The following is a 27,899-nucleotide window of genomic DNA, read 5'->3' on the forward strand; positions in this document are numbered from 1 at the left end:
ATCAGAAAAGTCGCAAAAGTGAACATCACCAATCTATAGGGGCTGTCTTGATCTCTGCATCTGCACCTCAAAAAGATCAATCGCCGAAGTATACGCGTCGACCCGACGCACCGAGAAGGAATTTCACTAAAATCAATATGCCAATCTCTCAAGCATTGCAACACTTGTTAAAGGTGTGAATACAAGATTACACTCTAAGATGTTTTTGATTTATGGCAAACTCAAATGAGCATCCAAACAACAAGGAGGAATCGGAAAAGCAAAGCATTTAATCACTCATGAAAGCACAGGATGATCTACTATGCATAAAGGTCGACTCAACACAAGCTGAACAAGAAAAATGCAGAAAATCAGCAATTAGGTCGACCTACTGTCAACCCAGGTCGACCTAAAATGAAGAAAAAGCCATATACTGCTGCTAGGTCGACTCACAGACCATTTAGGTCGACGTAAAATGATGAAATCTTCATATCAGTCTGCTAGGTCGACCTACATAACAACTAGGTCGACCTAATCTGAGAAAATGTTCCCAGAACGCATCAGAAGAGGATTCTGGTCGACCTACTCCTTCAACAGGTCGACCTAACTGGGAGCAAACTTCAGCAAGCACTGCTAGGTCGACCTAACCCCTACAAGAGGTCGACCTAACTGATCAAGAAAGTCCAAAATACAGTTATTCTTGGTTCCAACTGTTATGCAATCATATATATTATCAAAGGTTCATTATTCAAAACAACACCAACGACTGAAAGATACACAAACGCTTCTCATCTTCGTTCTTCATCATCTCCAACACAATTACACATAATCATTCTTGCGTTGCGGGTTAGTGATGAGTTCGATAACGTCCATGGAACGGAATTGAAGATTCCTAGTGGGTGAAGGTTTGTGGGGTTTGTTGGTGAATAAAATCTGCGGGTTTTGTCCTCCACGACGGGTGGTTCTTGGGGGTTTTTATCAAGAGGCGTTCATTGAGGATTCGGCTGAGTGTAACGATTGAGGAACGGGGAGTTCAAGGAATCAAGACACTGCAGAAGGGAATCAAAGTGAAGCTCTTGGATAACCTTGATCTGACTCAAGATTAAGGGGGAAGAAGATTCAAAGGATCGACATAATTGGTTTATCGTTTATCGCTTTGTTATCTTCTTTGTATATACTACTTTCAACATTAATGAAAGATTACCCAATTTCAATTTGGAATTGGGGGCAGACGTAGTCGTAGCGAGGACGATCGACGAACTGCCTAAACAAATATCGTGTTCTTGTCGCTTTTACCTTTTCATTTACATTCTGTTCATATTTGGTTATAATAGCAAATTGATCAACGATTCGAGTGTTAAGATTGTGAATTAAGTACTTACATAAACATCACAATCCACCACACATTGAATTACCTTCAATTTGATCATTATCACCAAGTGTTTGTATATTTGTTTCTATCACTCTTACTGCATTGCAAACATTGTCCATCATACAAAAAGTTAATCTGATTTTCAATAAGAGAAACGCTTTGATTCTGCAACATATACTCTTATCATTCAACTCAAGTCTTTGACTGGTTTTTTAAACACATATATAATCATTTCGATAGTGGTTCGGAATAGACGCGAGTCGATTCAGAATCACTTCCGCTGAAAAGTCGTTTAAATCCGTAAAACTGTGAACGATCTATTCACCCCCCCTCTAGATCCTAAGGCCAGCGTCTAACAAGTGGCATCAAGAGCTCTGGTTTATTCCGTGCTACGTGAAACACTTATTGGAAAGATGGCTTCCGGACCTAAAGGGGCTCACAATAGAGCTCCAGTTTTCAACGGTGAAAACTATGGCTATTGGAAGGATTGTATGTGTGTCCACATCAATGCAATTGATAGGAACATCTGGACAGCTATTGTCAATGGTCCCTTTCAAATCACCATGACAAATGCAGCTGGTGCAGTTGTTCCAAAACCAGAAAACACTTGGGATGCTGAAGATGAAAAGAGATACGGATACGATTGGAAAGCGAGAAACATTCTAATCTCAGCTCTAGGAGTTGATGAATACTATCGCGTTTCCCATTGTAGATCCGCTAAGGCTATGTGGGACACATTGCAAGTTGCCCACGAGGGAACTGATGATGTCAAGCTAGCTAGAATCAATACGTTAACTCAAGAATTTGAACTCTTCCACATGGAAGATGGTGAATCCATCGAAAACATGCAGAAGACATTCGTTCACTTGAAAAATCGTTTAAATTCTCTTGATAGACCTGTTTCCAATGCAGTTGCTACTAACAAAATCTTAAGATGTTTGAACAGGGAATGGGAACCCAAAGTTACAGCAATTAAGGAAGCAAATGATCTAAACACTTTAGACATTACTACTCTCTTTGGCAAACTAGAGGAACATGAACAACACCTTAAATGCCTTGACATGCATGAGAAAAGGGCAAAGAAAGAGAAGAACATGGAGAAAGAGGTAGAGAAGAAGTCAATAGCTCTAAAGGCTTCAAGATCCAAGACCTCAAGACAAGAGCTAGAGGTTAGTGATACAAGTGATGACGAAGACTCCGATGATGAGGAAATGAGACTGTTCGTGCGAAGATACAACAAGTACATAAAGAAAAATGGAGCAAAACACTCCGGTAAAAACTTGATTAATCATAGGAAGCAATTCGACAAGTCTAAACCAGACGATGATAATAAAAGAAAATCCAAAGGTCCTTGTTTCAATTGCGGCAAAGATGGTCATTATAAACCGGATTGTCCATATCTCAATAAGGAGAAAGACAAGAATCAAAGCAAAAGTCACAACAAGTCTAGAAGAGCTTATATAGCATGGGAAAGTGATTCCTCAAGTGAAAACTCATCAAGCGATGAAGAAGAATCAGCAAACTTATGTCTTACGGCTCATCAACACAAGAAAAAGAAACGTGTAAGTCATCTTAAACCTGAACTTGTAGATAAGATATCTCATGCTCAATTAAAATTAGCTTTTGAAGAACTACATAGAGATGCAATTGAAGCTTTCAAACTTTTGGCCTCAAATAAGAAATTTTTTTCATATCTTGAATCAAAAGTTGAGAAGACCGAAAAGGACATGGAAGCTTTAAAACAATCTATGCTAGATATTCAAAAGGACAAAGTTGAGATAGATCCTACATCATGGTTTGGTTGTGAGACATGTCATATTTGACAAAAAGAAGTAAGAGATCTAAAGGCCAAGTTAGATAAGGCTCTACAACCAAAAGTAACTTTTGCGGTTGATCCTAATAAGTTCAAAAGATCGTATACTCCTTTATATAGTAAATACACTTTTGTACCAAAAGTATCAACTAGCAAAACACCATATTCTCATCATATTACCTGTCATTATTGTTGCAAAAAGGGTCATACCATTGAAAAATGCAAATTTAGGAGGATTTTAGTTCCTAAAGGAGTATTTCAATGGTTGGCTAAGTGCAACAATTTATGTACTCACCACCTAGGACCCAATGAAGATTGGGGACCTTCCACTCTAAATTAATTTTGCAGGAAAAGTGTCTTGACATTGCCGAAAGGTTGTGGTTCCTTGATAGCAGATGTTCAAGACACATGACGGGAGACATATCACTCTTTGTTGAGTTCCACACAAAGAAAAAGGGGTATGTCACCTATGGAGACAACAATCGGGGAGCTATACTTGGTAAAGGAAGTGTAGGTAACCCATCTACCACAACTATAACTGATGTGTTACTAGTAGAAGGTCTTAAACATAATCTCCTAAGTATTAATCAATTGTGCGACAAAGACTTCAAAGCAACTTTTACAAATTCTGGCTGCACAATAGAACATATTAAGAAAAGAGAGATCATGTTTAATGGCACATGAGTAAACCACATTTATATGCTAAAACTTGGACGAAGGCATATTTTTTTTTGGGTTACTCTCAATCTAGTAAGGCATATAGGCATATAGGTTCTCTCAATTCAGTTACTACTTATTGTTGAAGAGTCAGTTCATGTGTTCTTTTGATGAATCTTATGCAAAATATGTCGAGAAAGGTCTTTCATTTAATGGTGCAGGTCCATCCACTGAAGATATTGTCAAGGATAAGGAAGATGAGGATGAAAGTGTTGTAAAGAAAGATGCTGAGAAAGAGAAAGATGAGTCTCACAATGAAAATGAAAAAGAAAGCATCTCAAACAATGAAGAACTTCCCAAGGCCTGGACAAACGTGAAAGACCATCCAATTGACAATATAATAGGAGACATCTCAAGGGGCGTTACAACACACTCAAAGGCTTATGCAGAGGGAATTTGAGATGAGTCTCATGGGTGAGCTAAATTTCTTCCTTGGCCTACAAATCAAGCAACTCAGTCATGGAACGTTTGTGAATCAAACTAAATACTGTACGGAGCTGCTCAAAAGATTTGGAATGAGTGAAGCAGAAGAAATTGACACACCTATGGCAACAAATACCAATCTAGACAAAGATGAGAAAGGTAAAGAGGTTGACGTAAAATTATACCGAGGTATGATAGGTTCACTATTGTATCTTACTGCCTCAAGACCAGACATCATGTTTAGTGTGTGTATGTGTGCAAGATATCAATCTTGTCCAAAAGAATCTCACTTGAAAGCCGTCAAAAGAATTCTGCGATACTTACGTGGAACTACTACATATGGCCTATGGTATCCAAAGGGAAATGAGTGTCATTTGGTAGGATTCTCAGATTCAGATTTTGCTGGCTGCAAATCCGATAGAAAAAGCACAAGTGGAACGTGTCATCTATTCTCAAATTCATTGATAAGTTGGCATAGCAAGAAACAAGTATCGGTTGCATTATCTACTGCTGAAGCAGAATATGTAGCTGCTGGAAGCTGCTGTGCACAAATATTATCGCTCAAGCAACAACTTCTTGACTTTGGTATTAAGCTTGATCGCATACCTATCATGTGCGATAACACAAGTGCCATAAACTTGAGTAAAAATCCTGTCTTACACTCACGTACCAAGCATATTGAAATAAGACATCACTTTCTACGAGATCATGTAGAAAAAGGAGACGTTACATTTGAACATGTAGAAAGCAAGAAGCAACTAGCTGACATATTCACCAAACCTCTAGCAACGGAGCAACACTTCAACATTCGTAGGGAATTAGGGATACTCGATATCTCTAATTTGGGCCAATTACGTTTGTTCTATCTTAATATTATTCCTTTACTTTATATATATATATATATATATATATATATATATATATATATATATATGTTCTCTCTTGCTAACATTTTTCTTAGCGTAAAGTTAGTTCATCATCTAGCCAGGCGTCATTCCACATTGATTAAAGGCTGCCATTAAAGTTGAGAAAGCGGTAACGTTATTGTTGTTCACTTCCAAAAATATTATTGATACTATAATATGCTATCAATTAACATGCTTATAGTGACTTCATACATATATCGCTCTTGCTCATTTGACTCTCATGCTATAACTGACTACCTTTTATGAATGCTAGCATTTTATCTATGGTTCTCTCGTTACTCTTCTATTTTCGTTGTATCTCTTTTTGATGTTGACAAAGGGGGAGATAGATGCTGAGTGTATGTTGAAAGTATTTTTGGGTAAATATTTTCGGTAATATATCGTATCCACATGGATTGGTTAATATCACTGCCGTTCTATAGTTGTTTATTTTGAGTTAGGAAAATTGAGTTTGGTTTGTTTTATACTTCTAATATCAAAAGCAAATAATAAAATAACAGCAAGTAAAGGACTTTGTGTTAACAATTAAAGAAAGATGTTGAGCCTTTAGGGTTCATCAACCTAATCCTATACAATTATTAATTAATTCACAATAGAACAATCCTTTGAATCATTATCTTCACTTATCCACAAATAAGATTCCATGTCTGCAAATCAAATTAGATAACTTTTACCGGTATGAGATTCGATCTCTCCAAATATCAATAACGATAATAGTAATTAAGAACGATAATTATGAAAACCCAATTACAATTCCATCTCTGCAAATTGCAATTGAATCAATATAGTAACCTAGGGCAAAAGTTAAATCCTTTCTTTCGATCAAAGATTCAACGATAATTTAAGAATAAAAACAAGGTTTCTTATTGATAATGAATTCAAATAATTGTTCACAGGAATTAATCAATGGTATTGTATATTCATAGGTTAACTACTACCTTAGACTCAACAAGAGGGATTTAGCTCTCCATGGACATGAAGAACACACAAAGATTAATGGAAGAATTCATCTTCATCAAAGGAATGTCTTCGCTTGATAGAGAATTGGTCTTCAATTGATAATTGTGGCTGCACCTTCAGATTCCTCTCCTAATTTCGCTCTTGCCCAAGTTATTTTTTCTCTTGGAAGCTAGGGCTTTTAAATAGAAGTTTTGGGCTTTTAACGCCGAGGCCGCGGCGCGGCATCGGACTGGCGTGGCGCGCTCACAAACAGAAACTTTGGCGCGGCGCTGACTAGAACTCCCGCGGCGCGCTCACAAACAGAGATATTTTCGCGCCGCCTCACAGGACTTCCGCGGCGCGCCCTTTGCAATTTCCATCTTTTTCTTCTGCCTTTGAGACTTCCAGCTTCCTTTCCTCTTCATGTTTTCCTAAATCTTCAGTTCAACTCTAAACCTGCATCAATAATACCCACAAGTGATTCGATTTTCTTTACGCACGAACTAAACTTGTTCAGTTCAATTCTTAATAAAAACCTATGGATTTATCACAATTTGCATTAGTTTAGAGAAGAAATCACTTATATTAACACATGAATTTACCATTAATTTACTCCTAACAAACTCTCCCCAACTTAGAGTTTTGTTTGTCCCTAAACAAAATTACTTACCTCCAGCAAAGTTTACCGACAATCATGCAACAGGTTTTTCAAAAAGTTTTTCTCAAGTGGTTCAATACAGTAACTAAGTCAAATACTCCTCTTCTACCTGCAAACTCAGAATATACACATGAAACAAGCTTTGAAAGCAAATTACCTCCAGAAGTTCAAAACACTACACAATTGTAATTGAATCAGTGTAACGCCCCGAATTTAATTAATTGGTTAATTAAATTATTAAAGTATTTAAATATTGGATTTAGTCGAAATTGGATGGTCGGTATTATTTTAAGAGGCGTATTTGGATTTATTAAGTTAAAGTTGGATTTAGTCAGATAGTCGGAAGAATAATATTAAGAATAATATTATTTATTTATTGAGATGTTTATTGAAATTTTCGCATTTTGGGACGATTTAGTCGGTATTAGTTCGAGATGGCTGATCGATATTTAATTGAAGATTTTAATATTTTTTAGTATTAAAAATATTAATGAGTTGATGTTTAGCATTTTGGGAATTTTCCGAGTAATTAGGATTAGACCGGAAATATGAGACATTGAGTAATAAATCAGTATATTAAGATAATCGGATTTTATTTTAATGATATTTAAGTGGAAGTATTATTTTTACATTAAGTGTATTAATTATATTGGGCTTATATTATGGTATTTTTAAGTGTTAAGGATGTATTTTATTAGGCCCATTATTAAGTAGTAGTAATTAAGTGGTGGTGTTACTTGTCTTTTTGGAAAAAGTGATAGCATAGCAAAGAAAGAGAAACCGTGAAAGAAGAAGAAGAAATAGAGAAAGGGGGTTAGGGTTGTGAAGAGGAGAAGAAGGAGACCCAAAATGTTGCTCTAAAGTGTCATTTTTCTCCAATTTTCTATTGAATCTTCTTAGAGCTACACTCAATCTAAGGTAAGGGGGGATTCTTTCTACCTAAATGGGAATATGATGGATTGTATGTGGGTTAGGGTATAGATTGGTCATTTTGTTGGATTGAATTTCTTTGCTGTCATGGTTGAAATTGCAATTCATTCTCATAATTTAATGTTGATGTACATTGAAAATGAAATTATGTGAAATATTGGGCATTTGTGCGTGATTGGAAAGCTATGAAAACCGGCGCTTAGAGGCCGTGACGTCTGTCATCACTAGCCTGCTTGATGACCAGCATCGGGTTAAGTCGTATTCTTTTATATTTCATTAGGTGCATATGTTCTGTTCTTAACTCCATGATACTACATCAAGTAATATATATATAAGTGCATATAATGGAAATGAAAACACACCATGAAGCTACCATTATTTTAGTTTCCAGCTTTTCCCGTGGCATTCTGCTACTTTGTTGCTTGCTGCTACAATATTTATGTTCTATTAATTATTTCCATGTCTCCTACTGTTACTTAATATACATATATATAATGATAGAAATGAATCATAATGATATGGAATATAATTAGAAAGAGTAGGATATGAAGTGTGCAATATAGAATTAATAAAATGCAAAATAGTCATGTTTGATCGAAATAGCCGAACTAAGCGGTATAATTAGTTGTCCGGAATTTAATGCAAATTTACGTGGTAGCTAAGTTTAATTAGTAGATTAACGTCGTGGTGTTATTTTGTTGAAATTTTGATATTTTACGAGTCGACCGAAATTGTGTTGATTTAAATCTTCTTTATACCCAAATGTTGGTTTTGTGATGGAAATTGACACAAATTTTAGGAATAGAATATAATGGAATTGGAATTAATATAGTGTGACATTAATCGGTTGATTAAATTAAATAGTAGAATTAATTGGAATATACTTAGACTTGGATAAATTATTCGGTTTATCGGTAAATTACGGTATCTTGAGAATTTGACCGTAATCGTGATTTGGTTGAATATTTATGTTGAGAATAATATATTACTATGCTAATGATGTTGTCTTGATAAATAATATTATGTCTAATTGAATTAGTTGATAATTGGAAGTTGATTCAGTTTACTTGATAAATTAGCATGTTGAGATTATCTTACGAATTGATTGAAAATTGTGGTTTGGATTTGGATGACTTTGTTAATATGTGAAATTGAGTAATTGTGCCGATGTGACGAAACGTGATGATAATTGTAATAATCTTGATGATTTGTAATATATTTGTGATGATGATTTTGTGATGATGATTTTGTGACTAAGTGACGATGAAATATTATGATGACGTGAATTACCTCGTATAGATGGTAATTGATTATGATATAGGCTTATGCCTCGTGACGATATGTGATTGTGATGAGTATGCCGTATTGTCTTGTTTGTCGAGTCACATTTCATATGCATACTCTGTGACGGCCTGAAAACTATGGCAAACATGACGGCCTGAAAACTATGGCAAACATGACGGCCTAAATGGCAATTGGTGACGGGGGCTGAAGCTCCGATTGGTACCACATGCATATGCACAGTTGAGTCACATTTGAGTCGTTGTCCGTTGTTGTTGGTTGGAGTTGTTGATTATGCATTGCGTTGCTTAGATGATGATATAGATGCTTATATGTTGACTTGTTGAAAATGCTTATATATTAATAATGACTCTTATATGCTGACTTGTTGAAGATGCTTATATGTTTACTTGTAGAAGATGCTTATGTGTTGACTTGTTGATGATGCTTATATGATGACTTGTCGAATATGTTTATATGTTGATATCATGACTATTCATTGATGATGTTCTTTGTGCTGTTTAAGTTGATGTTGTGTGAGGCGGTGATTCATTTATATTCTTTACCTAATATATGATTTATCATGATCCTATTTATATAGTTTGATATCTCACCCTTGCTGCTGATGTTTCCCCTACCATGGGAAATGGGCAGGTACTCAAGTATAGCTTTGGAAATTGTCGCTTCATCGAGTCCTGTTGGTGTGTCGCTCTGATACGTAGCACTCGGGGGGGTTGTTTACATTGTTGTTCTATGTTGTTAATGTTTTATTTGTTGTTATTATAACCATTGAATATAAGTTGAATAATATGAAGTACTTGTTATACTTCTAAGTTGTTTGAGTTGAATAAAGCTGATAGTTGACTGTTATTCGAATGCTATGTATCATTGTTAAATGACATACAAGTTGAAGTTTTAAGTTGATATGTGATACTCCAATGTGTTGTTTGAAAATTTTAAATACTCTGATATTTTATGCATTATAATTTTCGGGTAGAATTTGGGGTGTTACATTAGTGGTATCAGAGCAGGTCGGTCCGTCCGGCCAAGTCGTCGAGTCAGTTGAGTTATGTGACAGTTGAATTCTGTTAGTGTTTTATTCTTTAGTACGCGACACGTGTGAAACACTGTTGGTACTTATTTGTTTTGTTGCAGGAAGTAGTTTGAGCAAAGTGGGGGAGAAGCTGTGCTTCTCGGTTATGATTCGGTTGTAAGTTATTGGCAGAATGTATTGCTTAAGGAGACAGTGCATGTATTGTTGGAGCTTGTTGACATGGATTCAAGGTTTTGGTTGTTTAACAAGCTTGGAGCGTCTGTAGAAGGAGAATGATCAATAATTATTGACGTTTACTCTTCGAAGGATGAGGAACAGTGTAGCAGTTGTTGATCTGCAAGTATGGTGCAAACTCATGATGTTTCGGGAGGTAACAGTTAAGTACCAAGAATAAATCCTGGAAGATGGAATTTAGAAAGTTGTTGTGTTCAGCATTGTGGATGAACTATGAAGTTGTCAGTGCGATTAGCCATGTGAAAGGTACCAGTGTTGGAAAAATGATAGAGTGATGAAGTTGCGGTGGACTTTATGTGGGACTCGCATAAGTGATTGTCAGATATCCGATTTGAAGCGTCGGAAAGATAACATGGTGAATTTTAATACAAGAATGGATGCCACAACTGTAAGTAGATTTATTTGTGACAAGATGGTGTTGGAAAGATGTGAAGTTAGCGGTTACGCTTGTCTTTGGAAAACAAACTTGTGCGTTGGTATCGCGAGGACGTTAGCGTCAGAGATGAGTGAATTGAAGAAGCAATTCGAAGGTTTGATGAGGAGCAATTTTAAGATCAAGTGTGTCAATTAAAGAGTTTTAGAGATATCGCAAGGATTATCGCAGCATAACGTTGATGTTTGTATTTCGGATAACGTCGGAGAATTGTATCTTGAGCTTCGAGTGTCGGATTGACGTACCGTTTGAGCCTAAGAAGAGGTGAGACTATACTCTACCTTATAGGAGTGTTATGGATATAGTAGAAGTGAAGCATGTTGAATATAAACGGTTATTTCCGCAATTGTACGAAACAAAGTTAAGCCGAGCATGTTGTTGTGTAAGTAGTCCTGTGTAAGCTGTTGACGAAGGAACAACAATTAAGTGAAGTATTGTTGTAGGCCTTGCTGTAGGATTATTGATAAGTGATTGGAATTGTGGTAGAAGCTGTCAAAGTTGTTGAAACGTTATGGATCACGAGTAAGAGTCAAAAATGCGCAGAGATGAGTATGATTTCAATTATAAGAAGTGTTGATATTGGTGGGAAGAAATTTTATTCTAATGTATCGTCAGAGGTGTTTCAGTAAGTAGCTGAAGACGTCATTGTTAACAGGTTCGGATAGTTTTTGCAAGTTGTTGAAGCATGGTATTTTGGTGGCGTCAGTTCAATTTCTAAAGGAACGTTGTTATAGTTGGTAATGATGGTTATACTCCATTATGATTGTCGACTGTCTATTGACAAATTAAGGACTTGATCACCCTTAATCTCTTGTTGATAGTAGACGAATTTGTATTGGATGTTACAGACTTATCTTACTGTCTTAATGGTGCATGAAGTGATGGATTCTAAAAAGAGACTAAAACTTGGTTGGAGCTTGTGAATCGTATAAGTTGATAGAAACTCTAATAAAGGACAGTGAATGAAGGCGAATTATCAGAGTCGCGCAGCTGAAGCGTGATGTGTCAGAGTGTTGTGTTTTCTTGTGAACAGTATTGAGTGAAATAGGATGTTCTTATAAGTTAATGTTTCAGGATGTTGTTGAATGGTTAGTGAGTTACTAACGGTTATGCCGCGAAGGTGTTGCACGACTAGCAAGCATGTATTGGATTTGAGTGTGGTAGTTGGTGCTTCGTATGGAAATAAAGATTGTATATGTGTATCGGTGTTGAGTATGTTGTTGCGATAAGGAAGCAATGTTGTATCGTCAAGTATACCGAGTGAAGGTTGTTGCTATGTCGTAAGATGTTGTTCCAAGATATTGCTGAAATGGTTAGCAAGTTAGAAACGATTATGTTGCAAGGATAATTTTGAGATTGACGTATGAGTTTTGGATTCAAGTCGTGTTGAGATATAGATATATCAGAATAGTGATAGTCGGAGTGTTGTCAAGCGCAACTTGAGAATAAGAAAGTCGGACGAGGACGCGATGTTAGGGATGGTTGTGTTGGGTGAATTTTCGAGGACGAAAATATTCTAAGTGGGGGAGAGTTGTAACGCCCCGAATTTAATTAATTGGTTAATTAAATTATTAAAGTATTTAAATATTGGATTTAGTCGAAATTGGATGGTCGGTATTATTTTAAGAGGCGTATTTGGATTTATTAAGTTAAAGTTGGATTTAGTCAGATAGTCGGAAGAATAATATTAAGAATAATATTATTTATTTATTGAGATGTTTATTGAAATTTTCGCATTTTGGGACGATTTAGTCGGTATTAGTTCGAGATGGCTGATCGATATTTAATTGAAGATTTTAATATTTTTTAGTATTAAAAATATTAATGAGTTGATGTTTAGCATTTTGGGAATTTTCCGAGTAATTAGGATTAGACCGGAAATATGAGACATTGAGTAATAAATCAGTATATTAAAATAATCGGATTTTATTTTAATGATATTTAAGTGGAAGTATTATTTTTACATTAAGTGTATTAATTATATTGGGCTTATATTATGGTATTTTTAAGTGTTAAGGATGTATTTTATTAGGCCCATTATTAAGTAGTAGTAATTAAGTGGTGGTGTTACTTGTCTTTTTGGAAAAAGTGATAGCATAGCAAAGAAAGAGAAACCGTGAAACAAGAAGAAGAAATAGAGAAAGGGGGTTAGGGTTGTGAAGAGGAGAAGAAGGAGACCCAAAATGTTGCTCTAAAGTGTCATTTTTCTCCAATTTTCTATTGAATCTTCTTAGAGCTACACTCAATCTAAGGTAAGGGGGGATTCTTTCTACCTAAATGGGAATATGATGGATTGTATGTGGGTTAGGGTATAGATTGGTCATTTTGTTGGATTGAATTTCTTTGCTGTCATGGTTGAAATTGCAATTCATTCTCATAATTTAATGTTGATGTACATTGAAAATGAAATTATGTGAAATATTGGGCATTTGTGCGTGATTGGAAAGCTATGAAAACCGGCGCTTAGAGGCCGTGACGTCTGTCATCACTAGCCTGCTTGATGACCGGCATCGGGTTAAGTCGTATTCTTTTATATTTCATTAGGTGCATATGTTCTGTTCTTAACTCCATGATACTACATCAAGTAATATATATATAAGTGCATATAATGGAAATGAAAACACACCATGAAGCTACCATTATTTTAGTTTCCAGCTTTTCCCGTGGCATTCTGCTACTTTGTTGCTTGCTGCTACAATATTTATGTTCTATTAATTATTTCCATGTCTCCTACTGTTACTTAATATACATATATATAATGATAGAAATGAATCATAATGATATGGAATATAATTAGAAAGAGTAGGATATGAAGTGTGCAATATAGAATTAATAAAATGCAAAATAGTCATGTTTGATCGAAATAGCCGAACTAAGCGGTATAATTAGTTGTCCGGAATTTAATGAAAATTTACGTGGTAGCTAAGTTTAATTAGTAGATTAACGTCGTGGTGTTATTTTGTTGAAATTTTGATATTTTACGAGTCGACCGAAATTGTGTTGATTTAAATCTTCTTTATACCCAAATGTTGGTTTTGTGATGGAAATTGACACAAATTTTAGGAATAGAATATAATGGAATTGGAATTAATATAGTGTGACATTAATCGGTTGATTAAATTAAATAGTAGAATTAATTGGAATATACTTAGACTTGGATAAATTATTCGGTTTATCGGTAAATTACGGTATCTTGAGAATTTGACCGTAATCGTGTTTTGGTTGAATATTTATGTTGAGAATAATATATTGCTATGCTAATGATGTTGTCTTGATAAATAATATTATGTCTAATTGAATTAGTTGATAATTGGAAGTTGATTCAGTTTACTTGATAAATTAGCATGTTGAGATTATCTTACGAATTGATTGAAAATTGTGGTTTGGATTTGGATGACTTTGTTAATATGTGAAATTGAGTAATTGTGCCGATGTGACGAAACGTGATGATAATTGTAATAATCTTGATGATTTGTAATATATTTGTGATGATGATTTTGTGATGATGATTTTGTGACTAAGTGACGATGAAATATTATGATGACGTGAATTACCTCGTATAGATGGTAATTGATTATGATATAGGCTTATGCCTCGTGACGATATGTGATTGTGATGAGTATGCCGTATTGTCTTGTTTGTCGAGTCACATTTCATATGCATACTCTGTGACGGCCTGAAAACTATGGCAAACATGACGGCCTGAAAACTATGGCAAACATGACGGCCTAAATGGCAATTGGTGACGGGGGCTGAAGCTCCGATTGGTACCACATGCATATGCACAGTTGAGTCACATTTGAGTCGTTGTCCGTTGTTGTTGGTTGGAGTTGTTGATTATGCATTGCGTTGCTTAGATGATGATATAGATGCTTATATGTTGACTTGTTGAAAATGCTTATATATTAATAATGACTCTTATATGCTGACTTGTTGAAGATGCTTATATGTTTACTTGTAGAAGATGCTTATGTGTTGACTTGTTGATGATGCTTATATGATGACTTGTCGAATATGTTTATATGTTGATATCATGACTATTCATTGATGATGTTCTTTGTGCTGTTTAAGTTGATGTTGTGTGAGGCGGTGATTCATTTATATTCTTTACCTAATATATGATTTATCATGATCCTATTTATATAGTTTGATATCTCACCCTTGCTGCTGATGTTTCCCCTACCATGGGAAATGGGCAGGTACTCAAGTATAGCTTTGGAAATTGTCGCTTCATCGAGTCCTGTTGGTGTGTCGCTCTGATACGTAGCACTCGGGGGGGTTGTTTACATTGTTGTTCTATGTTGTTAATGTTTTATTTGTTGTTATTATAACCATTGAATATAAGTTGAATAATATGAAGTACTTGTTATACTTCTAAGTTGTTTGAGTTGAATAAAGCTGATAGTTGACTGTTATTCGAATGCTATGTATCATTGTTAAATGACATACAAGTTGAAGTTTTAAGTTGATATGTGATACTCCAATGTGTTGTTTGAAAATTTTAAATACTCTGATATTTTATGCATTATAATTTTCGGGTAGAATTTGGGGTGTTACAATCAGCACTAATCACTCTCATCAACAAGTATGATGAATAAAAGAGGGGTTAAACACTCATCCAAACAATTAAATCAACAAAGATCCATATCATACGTTCACCAAATTGCTAGCATCAAGTACTGTGGAATCTGAGAATCAAAAGGTCTTTCTATGGTTGTAATGTGGTTTAGATTCAAAGAAAAGAAGATAATCAAGGGTTGTTCCTAATATAGGGAAGCATCCAATTCATAACTTATTTCTTTTTCTCTAACACTCTAATTCCTTTACCTGTCCATCTTTTTTCATTCATTCGTAGCTTGATTCTTCTTTTTCTCTCTTTTTTTTTCAACAACCGTTATATTCAAACGTTGTTACTTCTTTTTTTTTTTTCAAGCTACGACCTTTTTTTCTTTCACCGATTACCATAAGTACTTACTCTTCTTTTGAATGTGACTCTCCCCAACTTGGAGATCAACCTGTATTCAGATTATATGAATGCTCCCCTACTTTCTAAAAAGGGTCAAAGAGAAAACACATCACCAAATTTTATGGTTGATGATTCAGAACAAAACTTTTTATTGAGATCAAAACTCACCAGGTATTTTCCTTGGTGCATGTTATGATGCTTATCTTGACCTCAGGCTCAAAGAATGGTTAGCAAAAAGATCACACTCTCACAGAAGAAAATAAGTTTTACGTTAGAATAGGCTAAAAGGACTCTCAGATTCAAACAAGTGCCTAAATCACTTTCACAGATTTCCACAAACGATGCAACAACCGGTTTAGCATGATACGAACAAGTCAAAATAATTGATGGTCTCCTGCATATAGTAAACAATGGAAAGCTTTCCTCACAATGGTTAAGGCTAAGCTGATCCAATAAACAATGTACCATAAAGAACTTCTGTTAGGTATTTACTAACAACCTAAATTTCATGCACACATTAGGAGTTTGAGTTCAAAAATTCATACCTGCTTTGTCACTTTTATTGAAAAAGAAAGTGAAAACTTAATTTTTGAAAAAAAAAATTTCACTCACTACCACTTTCATGCATGTTGCTCCTTTGTCGGTACTTTGCTTGAGATTTTCATTATGCTGTAGAAACTACTCATTCTAAACTGGGGATAAAAGAAACAATAAACAAAAAATTAAAAAATGCAAAAGAGTAAATCCACCCCCAAACTTGAACTAAACATTGACCTCAATGTTTCAGAACAAGCCCGAGAGGGTTGACTCACAGAGGGTATTGCAATATCAATTGCCTCTTCCTAGCTTTCACCAGAAAGGTTCCCTTATTATTTCCTGAAATAAAAATAAACAAAACAAAATAAAACATTAGAAGCGTGGTTTGCCTCCCACGAAGCGCTTCGTTTAACGTCGCATGGCTCGACGGTTCATGGTTGAATCATCAACCATTGTCTCGTTTTCTTGGCACCTTTCTTACCAATGTGAAGCCCCAAAAGTATTTCATGTTTGCTTGTTTGGTTTCTTCATCCTTAATTCGTACCACTTCAACTCGCGATCTCTCTTCCTTCATTCGTTTTGTCCTCTCCTCAAGATAGATAACCTCCTTATCTGTTAATTTCTTCTTCTGTGAGAACCTATCCTTGATGAATTTGACACATTTTGGCTTTAAATCTAAACCTTCTAAAAATGGGATGGTGATTTGCAAACGGCTAAACATTTCCATTGGTCGAAAGCAATGAATCTCCTTCCCTTCTTTATTAGGAACTTGTAGAGGAAGTAATTCCAATGAGAGTTTATGCTCCTTTGCATTACTACTCTTCTTTAACTCTAAGTCCACCATAGTCTCTTTTGAAAAAGTTTCAACTTTTGAAGTTTCTAACTCATTCACGACTTCTTTGATTATATCCTCCTTTTTTGTTCCTTCGACAAACACATCATCTCCTTTTTTTGGAGGTCTTGGATAAGGTAGCTTTATTGAGAGCTCATACTCACTTTCTATATTTTTCTTGATGTTTACATGCTCTATATTATCCTTTTCAACAACATCTTCCTTGTCATCATCATTGTTTTCAACTTCCTCATCAATCACTTTTACACTCCGTATAGAAGTAGCATTGCAGGTTTCTACACAAGTCATATGGTTTTGAAAAGTTGAGACTTGACTTACGTTTTGCTCGGTGAAGAATTTGGTAAGTTGAATATCTTGCGTTTCCCGGTTTTGTTGAATGGTTAAAGAGAATTGCATGAATTGATTCATGGTTTCCTCTAACTCAGTAGGTCCTCTTTGATAACCTTGATTATAGTGTGAAAGCCCTTGTTGTTGGTATTCATGGTTAGCCATATGATACTCCATCGCATCTTCCGGTGTGCACCATCCGATATCATGAAATTCATTAACTTGAGGTGTGAACTGTGACACACTTTGAAGGAGATACTCCATTTGTTGAATTAGGATCTCGTTTTGAGCATGAATCGCAACATTTATATTTGGGTCCCACATTCCGAAAAACAAAAATCTACAAAACTAGCACACAAGTGAAATAACAAGATAAAAAAAATAATAATAAAAAATCAAAATTAAAAAACTATTGCAATAACAAAATCTAAAATAAAGTAACTAACTAAAAATCTAAAATAAAGGCACTAAACTAAAAAATCTAAAATAGAGTAACTAACAAAAAAAAACTAAAATAAAGGAACTAAACTAAAAATCTAAAATTAAGTAACTAAACAAAAAAATCTAAAAATAAGTAACTAAACAAAAAATCTAAAAATAAGTAAATAACTAAAAATAATATAACTAAAAATAAGGAAATAACTCAAAATAAAAACTATTGCAATGCGTGCAATATTGACACCAATCCCCGGCAACGGCGCCAATTTATTGAAAGTATTTTTGGGTAAATATTTTCTGTAATATATCGTATCCACAGGGATTGGTTAATATCACTGCCGTTCTATAGTTGTTTATTTTGAGTTAGGAAAATTTAGTTTGGTTTGTTTTATACTTCTAATATCAAAAGCAAATAATAAAATAACAGCAAGTAAAGGACTTTGTGTTAACAATTAAAGAAAGATGTTGAGCCTTTAGGGTTCATCAACCTAATCCTATACAATTATTAATTAATTCACAATAGAACAATCCTTTGAATCATTATCTTCACTTATCCTCAAATAAGATTCCATGTCTGCAAATCAAATTAGATAACTTTTACCGGTATGAGATTCGATCTCTCCAAATATCAATAACGATAATAGTAATTAAGAACGATAATTATGAAAACCCAATTACAATTCCATCTCTGCAAATTGCAATTGAATCAATATAGTAACCTAGGGCAAAAGTTAAATCCTTTCTTTCGATCAAAGATTCAACGATAATTTAAGAATAAAAACAAGGTTTCTTATTGATAATGAATTCAAATAATTGTTCACAGGAATTAATCAATGGTATTGTATATTCATAGGTTAACTACTACCTTAGACTCAACAAGAGGGATTTAGCTCTCCATGGTGTGGACCGTCCTTTCGGGCCATACCCCTCCGTGGGTGGGATACGTGAACTGACTCTTTTTTGTCGATCGGACGCTTTCGCGTCACTTTTGAAAAAAGTTTACAGAGTCGCCACCGACCTTTTATTTTATCCAATGAAGGAAAGGTTTATAAAAGAAACAGAAAAAAGACCTTTGAGAGATTCTGGGTAAGGGGGTAGGTTATACAAAGGGAAGGTGTTAGCACCCTTTGTATCCATGGTTATCCATGGGCTCTTTAGTTTGCTTAGCTCATTTGCTTTACTTTTCAATTGATTCGGAATGCTTTACCTGTGTTTTTGAAATACCTTTGCAAATAGAATTTGTAATGATCCTTGTGCGGATATATACAAATGCTTGTTTATCTTTCGAAAGATGTTTTGAAAAGATCGTTAATTTTGTAATGATCCGTGTTTGGATGTATACAAAATATTGTCTTTTGGAAAATTCGTTTTAAAAAAACAACAGTGTATGAGAATTTTGTTTGTTTTGATTTTGAGCAAGCAAACTAGGAGGTCTACCCTGAGTTAGGAGGTCTTTATCCTTGTTCCCTTTAAAAATCTATCCATTCGTCGGATATAAACAAAAGGTTCGATTTTGTACTCGAAACAGTAGAAATGTAACTTTGATTTTGAAAAGAGTGAAAAGGGGTTACCCTAGGAGGTGCAAATGTGATTGTGATTGAATTCAGATATTTATCTTTGAAGTTAGTGATCTGACGGTTCAGTTTTATCTTTGACATACACGCAGTTTATATGGGTGCTGGAAATTAAAATGCGGAAATGTAAAGTGCAGAAAGTAAATCTACGCTATTACATCGATTGTGCGGGAAATGTAAACTAGCCTATTTACATGAATTTGACATCCTATACATTTATCTAGGAATTTTAAATTGCAAGAAATAAAAGGCATATTTTTGTATTTTTGTGATTTATTTTAAATATAATTAATGCATTATTAATTAATTTAAAATAAAGAAAAGATGGAAATATGATTAAACCTAGCAAATAAGTTTAAAAATATGTACAAAATGTTTGTTAATTGATTTTAGAACAAAACTAATTTTTTGGAATTTTTGAAATTTGTTTTTGGATATTTTAAGTTAATCAAAACATAATTATGCAAATAATTACACAAATAATTAAAACTTAAAGAGAAAATTATCCTAAATATGTACAAAATTAGTTTATGATATATAAACAATATTTAACACAAAGAACAATTTTTTTTTTATGATTTTTTGACTAATTAAAATAATTAATAAGCAAATATACAAATACATACTAATTAATTATGAAAAATATTGAAATTTTGAAGAAAAATAAAATATTTTTGTTTCATAAAATAATATGTTATTTTAGAAGTTTAAAATATTTTTTGTGGAATTTTTTGAATTTTTAAGCTATTTTAAATTAATTTTGCAAAGAAAATAAAATAAAATAGAAAATAAAATAAAAATAAAAAGGGATACTGATCTGGTGTAGTGATTGAGTGAGAGTCCATGGTGTGGCTGTGTGTTATGGTGCGTTGGATGGTAAGATTGATGAGATCAAGAGTCCAGATTTGTAGGTGCATGATATGATGGTAGGGAACATGTACTGAATTCAAGGAGAATTCAAACTTTCTGACTGGGGCCCACATGTGCACGCGTGGATGGGAGACTGGTTGACCTTCCAATGATGAAGAGCCACGTGAGCGGAGGGAAAAGTCAGCCTTGACTGACGAACCACGCTTGGACGCGTGGTCGTCTTCAACCTCCGTCTCATTCATTTTTTCAAACAGATAGCGGGGGTTTTAAACCCCCTCTATTTTTACGATAAATCATGCAGTTTTTTATAGCTTCTGAACCTGCAAAAAATACACGTTAGCAACACATGAAAGCAACCCAGATCCACTAAACATGAGGCCCTGAGTTCATTGGTGGTATTAGTTTCTTTGTTTGATGCTTGTAGCTATAGATTCGAAGGTATTAAAGTTTAAGCATGCATGAACATCCATTAATGGTGTTGAGTGATTCTCACGTGGGAACTATTATGTCAAGGCCCAGATCACCCATATATGTCCCCATAAACATGTTAGGATGGTTAGTTTGTATGGAAATTAATTGCAAATATGAAAACGAAAGTTAATGCATATATACATGAAGAACACTTGTATGCACTATACGACTCTCATGGGCCTATATTTAGAGTTCAATCTTACTCTATGATGTTTGATAAGATGATTAGAAAGCTTGGTATGTATTAATATTGATTGGAGAATTGAATTTGAAATTTTACAAAGTTATGGAAATTTGAGAGAATTTTTTGATATTTCTTGGCTATACTCTTGCTATATTTCGTGTCTCTTTGTTGTGGAGGTATGCTGCTCCTTTTATAGCCCATAGGCTGCTTGGAAGTGAAGCAAGAAGCCTTGTTGCCTTTGTTGAAAGTTTGGTTTTTAAAATATTAAAAACCTTGAATTTTTGACCAATCCTTGACTCCATTCAATGCTCTTGCCTTGGGCATCAATTTTCTGCAGAAAAATGAAGACTTTGGAGGTGTGTCATACTTGGAGATCAAGCCATCAATTATCCATGCAATTTCCTTTAATTTTAATCTTAAAATAAGATAAAATTATGTCAAAAATGGATAATATAGATGTGGGCTTTGTCTTGGTCGTGGGAGGCCCATAGTAACATGGCAAAGGTGTTTGGACCACAAAAACTTGGCATCTTTTGGAAAAAAAACATTTTTGAGCAATGTTGATTTCATGCATTTTCCCAAAATTTAGCCAACTTCAACAAGGTGTAAATCCTTCAATTTTTGTCATATGAAGGAGATCTTGCACTTTTTGGAAACCTTAAAGAGTCCTCTAACCAATGTCTTTGGTCTCATATCAAAATGATTTTTGGTTCTCCTTGTGTGTCCATTTGAAAAAAGTGTCTTTTTGTTGACTTTGAAAATGACCTGTAATGTCTTTGGCCATATTTTTCAAATGGTGAATGCTATGACCATGGGATCAATTGCATTTGAAAGATAATTGAATTTCCTTCAAAATGAGCTTTGGTTGACATTTTTTGGATGAAGGATGAGAGAGTTATGATCAGTCAAAGTTGAGTTGACTTTTCAGGCAAAAACCCTAATTTTGAATCTTAGGGTTTTGTTGATTTTTGATCTTTCCTTGATGAATTGTGATCATCCAATGATCAAATGTTGAATCCTTTGACAAAATATGGACTTTGACAAAAAATTTCATTTTTGACTGTCAGTTGACTTTTTTGGTCAAACGGGTCGTCTGTTGACTGTTTGAGCTGCTGACGGTGCGTCTGAGTGAATTGAAGTTTGAAAATTTGTATGATGGTACTTTGAGATGTATGGATGTATATGAAATCCATTTGAGCTCTCAAAACTTGTTGCTCCTGTTAAAACAAGAAAAACCCTGATTAGGGACTGTCTGTATAGGAGGCAGTTAAGCGTACCTGATTTTTGTGCAGTGCTGAGTTTCTGCTAATCGTGTGATATTCAGAAGACTTCTAACACAAAAATCTTTGAAAATTTGAATTGTGAATGATTGATTTGATTGATTGTACAAAACACTGAGAGTTGTACTGTCTGCAGTTTGTCTGTCAACTGACTGTTCGTGTACTGAAGCAGCAGTTAAAGTGAAAAAGTCAACTGTCAAAGTTAATTTTCTTTTCTTTTTTGTTGTTATTTTTGTCTTTGTTTTGTGTGAAGCATGAAAATTTATTTACATGACTTGTTAGAAACAGAAACATAATAAATAACTGATATTTACGGTATGCGGGCAAAATTACCGATAATAACCTGAAAATTGTTTACTGCACAGAAATAGAAATATTTGACTGGCAGAAAACACACAAGTTAAGATTTGATTTTTGAAAAAGAGATTTGAAAAGATTTTGAAAATAATGGAATATAGTACAAAAGTTAGTGGGAAACCAAAAACAATTGTTACCAGTATAGTGTGAGTTTCCTGCTTCTGCGCCTGCAAAAAGAGTTAACTCTGCATGATTGTGTTAGTACTATTTATCTGTAAATAAATAAATAGTATTTGTGATGTAATGAACAGTATTTGACGTTTGCGTAAGAATAAATTCCTCTGTAAGCCAAGCTACTGTATAAGAAAAGTTTCTGAAATTTAAGTACTTCATATGCTAGGATATTTGAAATAAAAATCCATGATTATATGAAACTCTTAATTTTCATATTGAAACTTTCCTGAAAAAAGAAGTGGGCAAATTTTGGGGTATAACAGTTGCCCCTATTCAATCTTCTTAAACCTGAAGAGATTGTCTGAAATCTGAGGGTAGAAGATGATTGAATAAATAGATGCCCTGAAAATTTGCACTTACCTTGATCAGCAGAGATGTTGGAAGTTGCATTTGAATGTTGTCTGTGAAATGTTGTTGGCAGATTGAAACATTACCTGAGATGGGCTTTCGGATGCCACCTGGACAATGTGTTGATGGTTTGTTCATCAGAATGAATCTGTTGATTATATCTTGATGAAGGATTTGAAAGTTGATCATTGTGGAACCGTTTGAGGTATCACTTTAGATCTGCAATGTTAGATCGTTCTGGAACCGTCTGAGGTTTCGCCTTAGATCTGAAATGCTAGATCGTTCTGGAACCGTCGGAGGTATCGCCTTAGATCTGAAATGCTAGATCGTTCTGGAACCGTCTGAGGTATCGCCTTAGACTAGCAATGTTAGATGATAAATGAGTTGAGAATGAGAGTTCTTCAGAGTGAATCTTTGGTTTGATTGTATCTGAAAGGACTGCTTGTCTGAATAAGATTCAGGATGAACACTGCATGTGAGTGAGAACATCTTTGCTGAAGACATCTGTCTACCTGAAAAATCAAGTTAATAATATGCGATGTCTATGATGCATGTATGATATGAGATCCTCGAGCTAGAGGAGAAATATGCAAGTTATGTTGTGTATGAATATGCGTATGATGCATGATTGTGAATATGAATGCGAATATGAGCGTGAATATGAATGTGAATGTGAATATGAGTGTGGATGTGAATGTGAATGTGGCGCATGATTTATGCAGCTTAGAGCGTGTCAAGCTCCTGATTGGGAAAATAAATCCCAGCTTAGTCGTCAAGAAATGAAGGCATTGTGATTGGGAAAATAAATCCCTGCTAGCCATTTGGAAGTGAAGGCATCGTGGTTGTTGATGATCTTCTGTCTCGCTTGAGTACCCTGGGTTGGGGAAATTCTTTGAGAACCAGGATGTTCTATTGAAGGATCTTTGATTACTGCTCGGGGATGAACAGTAGTTTTGAGAGTTCGGACTGTGACGCCCTTTGGAGTGGGAATGAGGAAGATGCATAATCCTCCGATGCACTATCTGACCAAGTTTGGGTGCGGAGATCATACCTTCTGAAGACAGTAATCTGGAACAACCCTGCTGGGGAATAAGACTTCTTTCGAAAGAAAAATCTTTTTGAGGGATTTGTTGAGGAATGTGTCTCCATTGGGGAAACTTCCTTCTGATGCTGGTTTAGGATAATGTCCAAATAATTGGGACATGTCCGGAATGCTATTCCTGTTTTTCCTGGTAAACATCAATCATATTCAAATGCATATGTTCATTCAAAATATCATTGGGATGCTCGCGTATTCAAAACAGAAAAAATGAAAATGTTAGTTATAAGCTGCATTGATTTTTGAAAAGGTGCCGTGATAGGCGGATTAGTATAGGGAGACAACAATCCTAGAAGTAGGAAATTGTCAGAAAGTTTTGAAAAGTATTTATGAAAAGAAATAGCTATGTGAGAACGATCCAGTCAAGTTTCAATTCTGCTATTGCCAATCTGTCTTCGAGCATCTCATCCCTCACTTGTTGGAAGAAAGTGATTGGACTGATCGGTGTCTTTGAGGTGTTGAACCTTGTCGGTGAGTAGGCAGCTGAGCGGGACATAGTTGTATGCTTTATTCCCTAATTTTTGCCTAGGCTGCCCTTTCAGGTTTTCAGCCTACCGGGATTGTATTTGTTTTGTCTCTAATTTTTGCCTGGATCGCCCTTTCGGGTTTTCAATCCACCGAGACGCTCATTTTTGCCTAAGTTGCCCTTTCAGGTTTTCAACTTAGCGAGCTGTATTTTTTTTTTAAGCAAAGTACTTTTTGACTATGTCCGCATTCACAGGGTGTGGGAAATCCTCGCCATCCATGGTGGTAAGCAACATGGCACCGCCGGAGAATATTTTCTTGATTATGAATGGTCCCTCGTAGGTGGGGGTCCATTTGCCTCTGGGATCACCTTGTGGTAAGATGATGCGTTTGATAACCAAGCCACCAGTTTGGTATGCTTGACTTTTGACTTTCTTGTTGAATGCTTTGATCATGCGCTTTTGGTATAGCTGGCCATGACAGATAGCTGCAAGTCTTTTCTCATCGATCAAGTGTATTTGGTCGAATCGAGTTTGAATCCAATCGTCTTCGTCTAGATCGGCTTCTTTCATGATCCTTAAGGAAGGAATCTGGATTTCGATTGGGAGAACTGCTTCCATACCGTAGACTAACGAGAATGGAGTTGCCCCTGTTGAAGTACGCGCAGATGTGCGATAACCATGAAGAGCAAAAGGTAACATCTCATGCCAGTCTTTGTAGGTTACTGTCATCTTTTGTATGATTTTCTTGATGTTTTTGTTGGCGGCTTCGACAGCGCCGTTCATCTTTGGTCGATATGGAGAAGAATTATGATGTTTGATCTGGAACTGCGTGCAGAGTTCAGTAATCATTTTGTTGTTTAGATTCGTGCCATTGTCAGTGATGATCCTTTCGGGGATGCCGTACCGACAAATGAGATTGTGCTTGATAAACCTGGCTACCACATTCTTGGTAACAGAAGCATATGAAGCTGCCTCTACCCACTTTGTGAAGTAGTCAATAGCGACCAGGATAAAGCGATGTCCGTTGGAAGCAGTAGGTTTGATTTCTCCAATCATATCAATACCCCACATTGCGAAAGGCCAAGGAGCCGTCAGAACGTTTAATGGAACTGGAGGTACATGCACTTTGTCGGCATATATCTGGCATTTGTGACAAGTTTTGGAATGATGATGGCAATCTGTCTCCATGGTAGACCAGTAGTAACCTGCTCTCAAGATCTTTTTAGCCATTGTATGTCCGTTGGAATGAGTACCGAAGGTACCATTGTGTATGTCTTCCATGATTTGTTCTGCTTCCTTCTTGTTTACGCAACGAAGTAAAGTCGAGTCATGGTTGCGCTTGTACAAAGTTCCATTGCTTAGGAAGAATTTGGAGGCAAATCTCCTTAGAAACTTTCTGTCGTTAATAGATGCCCCTTCAGGGTACTCCTGGGTTTCGAGATACCTTTGTATTTCATGGAACCATGATTTGTCTTCCATTTGTTTGGTATCGATCTCATTGCAATAGGCTGGTTCGTCTTGCCTGTAAATGGTGATCATAGGAGCTTCGTCGTCCCAATTGACTTTGAACATGGATGACATGGTAGCTAAGGCATCAGCTAGTTGATTTTCTTCGCGTGGGATGTGTTCGAAAGTGATCTCCTCGAAGTAAGGAATCAAACTCAACACATGTTCTTTGTATGGAATTAGATTTGGGTGCTTTGTGTCCCATTCCCCTTTGACTTGGTAGATTACCAAGGCCGAGTCTCCGTAGACTTCAAGGAATTTGATTTTTAGATCAATTGCAGCTTTGAGACCCAGAATGCATGCTTCGTATTCGGCTATATTGTTGGTGCAATTGAAACACAATCTGGCGGTGAAGGGTGTATGACCTCCTGTGGGGGAAATGATCACAGCTCCGATGCCATTGCCGAGCGCATTAGAAGCTCCGTCAAAAACCATAGTCCATCGGGATCCTGGTTGTTTGTAGTCATTGACTAGCATAATGTCTTCGTCTGGGAAGTCAAAGTTCAATGCCTGATAATCATCTACTGCTTGATGAGCTAAATGATCAGCTACCACACTTCCTTTGATTGCTTTTTGCGAAGTGTATTGAATGTCATATTCTGTTAGGATCATTTGCCATCTTGCAATCCTTCCAGAGAGAGCAGGTTTTTCGAACACGTATTTGATTGGATCCATCTTGGAGATCAGGAAAGTGGTGTGATTTAGCATATACTGTCTTAGTCGGCGAGCCGCCCATGCTAAGGCACAGCAAGTTTTTTCGAGTAGTGAGTATCTTGTTTCACAATCGGTAAACTTTTTGCTAAGATAGTAGATTGCGTGCTCCTTTCGACCGGAATCGTCATGTTGTCCGAGTACACACCCCATTGAATCTTCTAACACAGTTAGGTACATTATCAGAGGTCTGCTTTCCACAGGAGGTAACAAGATTGGCGGTTTTTGAAGGTATTCTTTGATTTTATCAAAGGCTAACTGGCATTTGTCATTCCATCTTTCCACTTGATCTTTCTTCAGTAATTTGAAGATTGGCACACAAGTAGGAGTCATATGGGCAATGAATCTGGCTATGTAGTTTAGACGTCCCAAGAATCCTCTGACTTGTTTCTCGGTACGGGGTATAGGCATTTCTTGAATGGCTTTGACCTTGGCAGGATCAACCTCAATACCTTTACTGCTGACGATGAAACCTAAGAGTTTACCGGATCTTACTCCAAAGGTACACTTGTTCGGGTTCAGTCGCAATCTGTATTTCTTGAGTCTGTCAAACAGCTTGTGTAAATGACTCAAATGTTCTTCTTCGGTGTTGGATTTTGCGATCATGTCATCGACATACACCTCTATTTCCTGATGAATCATATCATGAAATAGTGTTACCATTGCTCGTTGGTAGGTAGCTCCAGCATTTTTTAGACCAAAGGGCATTACTTTGTAACAAAAGGTTCCCCAGGGAGTTGTGAAGGTTGTTTTTTCCATGTCTTCGGGTGCCATCTTGATTTGATTGTACCCTGAGAATCCGTCCATAAAGGAGAATACCTTGCATTGTGCGGTATTGTCAACTAGTACATCGATGTGCGGTAAAGGGAAATCATCTTTAGGGCTTGCCCGGTTCAGATCTCTGTAGTCTACACACATTCTGACTTTCCCGTCTTTTTTGGGTACAGGCACGATGTTAGCTATCCAAGGAGGATAACT

At 35.8% G+C, this 27,899-nt stretch overlaps 2 long non-coding RNA genes across 2 annotated transcripts; both read left to right on the plus strand.

Annotated features, from left to right (window-relative positions):
• The first annotated feature begins 7,476 nt into the window (after positions 1 to 7,476).
• Positions 7,477 to 9,992, plus strand: LOC131644420 (uncharacterized). Its single transcript, XR_009296445.1, has 2 exons — positions 7,477 to 7,745; positions 9,693 to 9,992. It is a non-coding gene; the product is annotated as an uncharacterized LOC131644420 (long non-coding RNA).
• A 2,877-nt stretch (positions 9,993 to 12,869) lies between these two features.
• LOC131644421 (uncharacterized) lies at positions 12,870 to 15,258 on the plus strand. The gene is made up of 2 exons (XR_009296446.1): positions 12,870 to 13,011; positions 14,959 to 15,258. It is a non-coding gene; the product is annotated as an uncharacterized LOC131644421 (long non-coding RNA).
• The last annotated feature ends 12,641 nt before the right edge of the window (positions 15,259 to 27,899 follow it).

The sequence above is a fragment of the Vicia villosa genome, linkage group LG1 (genome assembly GCF_029867415.1).
Source record: "Vicia villosa cultivar HV-30 ecotype Madison, WI linkage group LG1, Vvil1.0, whole genome shotgun sequence".
Taxonomy (NCBI): Eukaryota; Viridiplantae; Streptophyta; class Magnoliopsida; order Fabales; family Fabaceae; genus Vicia; species Vicia villosa.